The 7601-nt window shown below is 51.5% G+C and overlaps 1 protein-coding gene across 1 annotated transcript in view; it reads right to left on the bottom strand.

Moving 5' to 3' along the window:
- LOC134175879 (immunoglobulin superfamily member 1-like) overlaps positions 1-7601 on the bottom strand; it is a 105669-nt gene that overhangs the window by 19021 nt on the left and 79047 nt on the right. The gene's annotated exons all lie outside the window — the stretch shown is intronic.

Genomic DNA, 7601 nt, shown 5'->3' with positions numbered 1-7601 from the left:
GGGAGGAGAATGTAAAGGAAGCCGTGTAGAACTAACCAATACTGTTGTGACTAGTAGGCGTGGCTAACACCACGCGGATATGAGCAATGTGCGCCACGAATAAAGTAGAAGTTTGCTTGTCACCCAGATTGGGTTGGCGTGTCTTGCTTCTCCTCGCCGCTAACAAATGGCGCCCGAACAGGGATCAGGACTACAGGGTCCCGGTTAACGGGGACCCGGAATACAGGGCCCTGAGTAACAGGGACCCGGAACGACGAGTGAGCGGCACCGGCGGCAGCGGCCGTGGAGCGCGGGCAGTGCTACTGCGGTGGCGTGACTGACCCGGGTGCTTGGACTGACGGAAAGGAGTCCGCCGCTGGGGCGAACCAGATACTGCTGCATCGGGAGGACGATCCAGTCTTGGACGATCCAGAAGAGGACGATCCGGAAAAGGCCGGCCACGAAAATGGACCGAGAGGTAGCCCCTGATTTATTACAGTGCGTTTTATAAAAGCGGGGAATTGAGCCTGAGACTCTAAAGCAGCTAGCAGGTCTAGTGGCTGTAGGGGGGGGGGCACACAAATCCTGTGCACTGTTGGCATGGGTTAATCAAAGATGCGATCATTACTGGTGAATTTTCTGCAATGGGCCTCTCTGCATATCCTGTGTTTACTACACAGCAGGGGGCTAAAGGGTGGGAAGCTTTTGATCTCAAAATAGTTAAGGAGGCCTGACAAGCAGTGACCACGTATGGGTTAAAATCCTCTTATACTCAAGCTGTATATGTTACGATTTTTTTTTGCAATTGACAGGGGGAGCCCATACAGTTTCTCTGTGATACTCATGTTCTAGAAGTTGGTAAATATAAGTATGTCCAGGTTTCTATCAACCCTTGGAGACCTTTGTAGATACTGCTGGCCACTTCTTCCAGCACAGGCTGGCCACCTGGCTAAGGCAAAAGTTGGAAAGATTCTAATACAATGGTAGTGTTATAAAGCAGGTAATGGAACAAATTAAGACGGTGGGAGAATTTCACTGGTAAGAAATTTCTTTGGCTAGTCCCTCACTGCCATCAGCATCTTCAACATGCTGCTGCACCCTGTAATAGTTACTCTGCTAATGTAAATTTGTGTGCCTTGCTGTAGTAGCAACTTGTTACTGGATACAAAACAAAAGGGAGGAGATGTGGAGACAGTGTTCTCACGGGAGAATGGATAATTGGTACATAAATTCTGAATAATCCTGAAAGATACAGCAAGGCCATGAGAGGCCCGAAGAAGCTTAAGCAAGCAAGGTAAGAGGCTGGAATTCACCAAGTTAATGAGAACTGTGGACTGTTGGCAAGTTTTCAAGGTTGAGTTCTCACACCTGTGTTTAACCAATTATATGTTAGTCACTAAGGGTCTTCAAGGCATGTATCCAATCATAATATGCCAAATCACTGTAAGTGCTTCGGCCGGGGCCTTGGCTCAATTAAACAAACTGGGTTGCTGGCTTGCTAAGCAGACACATACTACATCAAAGGTGATTTCTGATTTGTTGTTTGATGTTGATTCTGTGAGACATGCAACACTGCAGAACAGAGCCGCTATAGACTTTTTGTTGTTGGCACAGGGACATGGATGTGAAGAGTTTGATGGAATCTTTCTGATCATTCTAATTCGATACACGCACAGCTGAAAACCCTGGCTCAGCTTACCCAGCAATTGCAAGTGAGCAATGACCTAGGGATAACTAAATGGTTGTCCTCATGGGGCATTACAGGTTGGCTTAAAACACTGCTATTTGAAGGACTGCGCTTATGTATCATTGTTATTTCAATCACTGTAGTTGTTAGACTTGCTTTTAGTTGTGTGATGAAACAAGTGAACAGAATAACCCACAATGTTTTGCTCGCACAAAAGAAAAAGGGGGGAATTGTTGCAGAATGGCTCCAAGAGCAAGGCCATGGATCCTTAGAGGCCTTGTGCGAGCAAAGCAAGTGTAGGCCTCACAGGTAACTGGAAACCGGATGTGGGAGGAGAATGTGAAGGAAGCCGTGTAGAACTAACCAATACTGTTGTGACTAGTAGGCGTGGCTAACACCACGCGGATATGAGCGATGTGCGCCACAAATAAAGGAGAAGCTTGCTTGTCACCCAGATTGGGTTGGTGTGTCTTGCTTCTCCTCACCGCTAACACTGTCAGTGTGATGTTTTCTCTGTTGTACCAGGCTTAATCTCACTGCTTGCAGTCTGGCAACTTCCTGCTGCAAAACAGGGAGGAAAAAAGTCAGTAATTCCATCTGTGTATGCTTTGTTCTCGTACTGAACTGGAACTCCTTCACCAGTGGCAGACGAGGGCTGAAGTTTGAGTTTCTCATAGGAAGCTCCAGCTGCTCCACAGGTTTCCCTGAGCAATGGACCTGCTCTGCCATTGTTGCGCTCACATCCTTCATACCCAAGTGCCACCATGCCCCTCCAACCAACACCAGGGTAAGGGCTGTTCCCTTCTGCTCCTTCTCTCCTAGGATCCTCAGGCAGCATGCACTACCCCGGCATTCTCCAGGGCCGGTAATGGTATCTGCACAGCATTTGTCAGAGCAAAGCGGTGCTGGAACATTGCCTGTTTGAACGGGACCTCTGCAAACACACTCCAAGTCTGTTCAGAGAGGAGACCCTGCTTATTCCTCCAGGAGGCACTGCTTATGTCCTACACCTGGGTCAGAGCGATCCCAGGCACAGCTACAGCTTGAGCAGAGAAGAGATTGAGAGCAGCCCTGCGCAGAAGGACTTGGGGGTGTTGGTGGATGAGAAAATGAACATGAGTCGGCTTCAGTGTGAGCTCGCAGCCCAGAAAGCCAACCGTATCGTAGGCTGCACCAATAGGAGCGTGACCAGCAGGTCGAAGGAGGTGATCCTGCCCCTCTACTCTGCTCTCGTGAGACCTCACTTGGAGTATTGTGTGCAGTTCCGGTGTCCTTAAGAGAAAAAGGACATGGAACTGTTGGGACAAGTCCAGAGGAGGCCACGAGGATGATCAGGGGACTGGAGCACCTCCCTTATGAAGCTAGGCTGAGAAAGTTGGGGCTGGGGAAGAGAAGGCTGCGTGGAGACCTCATAGCAGCCTTCCAGTATCTGAAGGGGGGCTCTAGGGCTGATGGAGAGGGACTCTTCACTAGGGACTATAGTGCTAGGACAAGGGGTAATGGGTTCAAAGTTAAACAGGGGAAGTTTAGATTGCATATAAGGAGGAAGTTCTTTACTGTGAGGGTGGTGAGGCCCTGGAATGGGTTGCCCAGGGATGCTGTGAATGCTCCATCCCTGGCGGTGTTCAAGGCCAGGTTGGACGGAGCCTTGGTGGCAGGGTTTAGTGGGATGTTTCCCTGCCCATGGCAGGGGGGGTTGGAAGTGGAGGATGGTAAGGTCCTTTCCAACCCTAACTATTCTAGGATTCTATTCTATGATTCTAACTCGCACGTCCCCGTCTGCATTTGCACGCACACCTCATGCACGCAGCAGCTCCCCCTGCACCCAGCTGCCACTCTCCTGCTGGCCGCTCCCCCTCCCTGTGTTATCAATGAGAGAGCCAATCTCGTTTTAAAACTTAAATTTTATTAAATTGAGCAAGCAATAGCAGATAAAAAAAAACAGTGCTGGGTGCGCCGGGGAGTCCTCCGCTCCACCCAAGACGCACACAGGGTCTCTGGGAGGTTGTCTTTTACACCTCTCGGTTCAAGGCTTCAGCCAATCCTGTTGCTTCTTTTCTCTCAGATGTTGACGTGGCTCTTTTCCATTGCTTCCCCTTTGTTGCTGGGGCCTCACCGTCGAGAAGTTTCGAGAAGTTTCCAGAGGTCTCGAGAGGCGTCCGTTACCAGCCTCACTATTATCGCAACCTCCATCCCTTAGATGTTGCAACAAGATATAACTTTGAACTACCTAACCCCCCCTTTTCCTTTTCATAATCTTGTGTCATAATACAACTGACTTCCCCTTTATAACTCACGAAGTACAATAGTTACAAAACAAAAAAGAATATGGTTCCGCACAGTGATGATTACAGAGAGTTTCTTTCCCTTTAAACTTCTTGATGAACAAATCCCACACATTACACCTGCCCACTTGCAGGGTTCCACATGACAGCAGCAGCGGGTGACCATGGCTCCAGTTGCAGCTGCCAACAACTGGTATCCCAAAGTAGCTCCAGCCCCAGACCCTCTTCCCAGCGTGCAGGATGGGGACCGAGGGACTCAGTGGGAGAAAGGGACGGAAGGGGGGAAAAGGCTTGGTTTGGGCAGCAGCAGCATCCAAGAGGATGCCGGGCGCAGGCTGCTCCCCGCAGTGACACAAGCCTGGGCACGCTGTGATTCTGGGATTCCATGACTGATGCCTTGTACGTGGCTGTGTTTCCCCCGGCTTGAGGAGCAGCCCGAGAAGCTTTGGTCAGCGCTGGCACAGGCTGTGCCCGATGGCAGCACCAGACCAGGTGTCCTGCAGCCACCAAGTAGTCGGTGTGAGCACCCTCACCTCTGGTACCTGCCCCGTGCCCATCCCTGCCCACAGCTGCAGAGAGCCTGAAAGAGCCGCTCTGCCAGGGCAGGGAGCCCACGTGAGGACACTTGGGGTGCCCCAGCACCCAGCGCCAGCCCCCATGGCCCCTCCAGCCCTGGGAGCTCAGAGCAACTGGAAACCACTTGTCTGCCAAAGCCACGTGTGATCGCAGTGAATACAAAGAGAGACTGGGTCAGGAGAACGTCAAGAAATGTATTTACAAAACAACAAAAAATAAACAAAATAAACGACAAAGAACAGCCGTTCTTCTCAAAAATACAACTCTTCTACCTAAAACTACGCCTATTCTACCTAAGAGAACAACACTTAATCCTAAAACTGCACCTATTCTATCTAAAAGAACGCTTATTCCTAAAACTACACCTATTCTACCTAAAAGAAGAACGCTTATTCCTAAAACTACGCCTATTCTACCTAAAAGAAGAACGCTTATTCCTAAAACTACACCTATTCTACCTAAAAGAAGAATGCTTATTCCTAAAACTACGCCTATTCTACCTAAAAGAACGCTTATTCCTAAAACTACGCCTGTTCTACCTAAAAGAAGAATGCTTATTCCTAAAACTACGCCTATTCTACCTAAAAGAACGCTTATTCCTAAAACTACGCCTATTCTACCTAAACCTACAAGTCCTATGTGAAAACCGAACAATCTTCTTAAAAGAGCAACAATCTTCAACAAAAACTCTTCTACGGAAAACATCCAACAGCGTGAAAACTTCCCTGTCGACCAGCCCTGGAAACAGGCAGCACAAGGTCATTTCAGTGAGGCTACTGATGGTCATTGTGTTTGCCACACGCTGGGGAGAGCGGGACTCTGCCGCGGGGCTCAGCCCTGTGTGGGGCTGGGAGCCGGGCTCTACGCGATCACACTGGGCTCGCACGTCCCAGAGGCAGCGCAGGGCAGCGCGGTGGTGGCGCTTGTGCCGCCAGGATGAGGCCACCGGGCACCACGTCCCTGCAGCGGGGCCGTCGCACACAGCCCCAGCCCCAGCGCGGCAGCAGTCGACCCACCCTGACTGCCAGCAGTGGATGGGGGGCACATGCTGCCTTACCACTCATCAGCTGGTATCCATTGCCTCCTCCACATCCACCTCCATCGGCTCATCCACCTCCCCATCCACCTCCATTGGTTGTTCCTCCTCCACCTTCATGTCTACTTCCACGGGCTGCTCGCCCAGCCTCACTTGGCTCTGTATTTTCTGCCTCGGATACAGTGCCCGAGGGGCAGGGAACAGGGCAGTAGGAACGGGAAGGAACGAAAAGGGCTGGGAGTAGGGCAGGAGGGCAGAGCAGGAACAGGGCAGATGGGATGGCGCGCACAGGTGGGAGCGGGGCAAAAGTGTGGGCTCAGGGGTGAGGGTGTGTGCTGTTGCCTGGGCACGCGCGGTTGCCACTGTAACGCGGGCTGTGACATCACCCCAGAGTTCCAGAACTGCTGTGAGCATTGGATGGGGACGAGCCCTGAAGGGGCTGCAGCTTCCTGGGGGACACTGGGCAATCGTTACGTGACCTCCTGAGACCACAGAGACAAACTTTGGTGCTTAAATCATCAATAAAATGGGTGAAGCCTGTGCTGGCCACCTCCAGATGTGCCAGGACCGTCTCCTGTGCTCCTTCCCTGTCCCACAAGCAGTCAGTGATCGACCTGAGCAGTGCTCCTGTGCTGCAGTTGGGATGCGTCCATGGGGTTGGGATTCAGCCCTGCTCAGCCACGTCCTCCAGCCGTGCCCGTCTCGGGTGAGCCCGTGCCAGAACCTGCGCCCTACGCGCAGCGAAGGCTGCGAGGGCAGCACAAGATGTGGTGCCAGCAGCGTGTGTCCAGGCCTGCCTGCTTCAGGAGGGCTCTGCAACAGCTCCGCACCTTGAACTCCCTCCAGGGCAGCCTTGGTCGCAGCAATCGTGAGATGGTCGAATTCGAGAGCCTCAGGAGAGTGCCAAGAGCGCGCAGCAAGCTCACTACCCTGGGCTTCAAGAGAGCAGACTTTGGCCCCTTCAGGACCCTGCTTAGGAAGGTTCCATGGGATATAGCCCTAGAGGGCAGGGGGCCCAAGAATGTTGGCTGATATTCAAGGATCACCTACTGCAAGCTCAGGAGTGTTGCATCCCAACTAGAAGGAAGTGCAGCAGGAGGGCCAGGAGACCTCCTTGGGTCGATAAAGAGCTGCTGAGGAAAATTAGAAGGAAAAAAGAGGCTTATAAAAGGTGGAAGCGAGGACAGGCGGCCTGGGAAGAATACAGGGATGTTGTCTGGGAAGCTAGGGACCAGATGAGGAAAGCTAAGGCCCAGTTGGAATTAAACTTGGCTAGGGATGTTGATGATAACAGGGAGGGATTCTAGAGGTACGTAGCGAATAAAAGACACACTAGGGACAATGCAGGCCCCCTCCGGAAGCTATCGGAAGAACTGGCTACCCTGGATTTGGAGAAGGCTGAGGTTCTTGATGACTTCTTTGCCTCGGTCTTCACTGGCAAATTCTCTGAGCACACCCCCTAAGTCCTGGAAGGCAGACGCAGGGGCTGTGAGAACGAAGACCCTAGGCCCGCTGTAGGAGAGGATCAGGTGCGAGACCATCTCAAGAACCTGAACGTGCACAAGTCCATGGGACCTGATGCAATCCATCCACGCGTCCTGAAGGAGCTGGCAAATGAAGTTGCTCAACCTCTGGCCGTCGTATTTGAAAACTCATGGAGGTCAGGTGAAGTTGCCAATGATTGGAAAAAGGGAAATATGACCCCCGTTTTCAAGAAGGGGAAAATGGATGAGCCAGGGAACTACAGACCAGTCAGTCTCACCTCTGTGCCTGGCAAAATCTTGAAGCAGATTCTCCTGGAAGGCATGCTAAAGCACATGAAAAACAACAAGGTGGCTGGTGACAGCCAGCATGGCTTCACTAAGGGGAAATTCTGCCTGACCAATTTGCTGGCCTTCTATGATGGGGCTACGGAACTGATGGACAGGGGTAGAGCAGTTGATGTCATCTACCTGGACTTGTGCAAAGCGATCAACACTGTCCCACACGACATCCTTGTCTCTAAATTGGAGAGACATCAATTTGATGGATGGACCAC

This window comes from Pezoporus occidentalis, unplaced genomic scaffold (genome assembly GCF_034315485.1).
Source record: "Pezoporus occidentalis ecotype Australia unplaced genomic scaffold, CSIRO_AGI_Poc_V1 ctg70, whole genome shotgun sequence".
Taxonomy (NCBI): domain Eukaryota; kingdom Metazoa; phylum Chordata; class Aves; order Psittaciformes; family Psittacidae; genus Pezoporus; species Pezoporus occidentalis.
The sequence above is the reverse complement of the archived record's forward strand: the minus strand, read 5'-3'. Positions and strand labels throughout refer to the sequence as shown.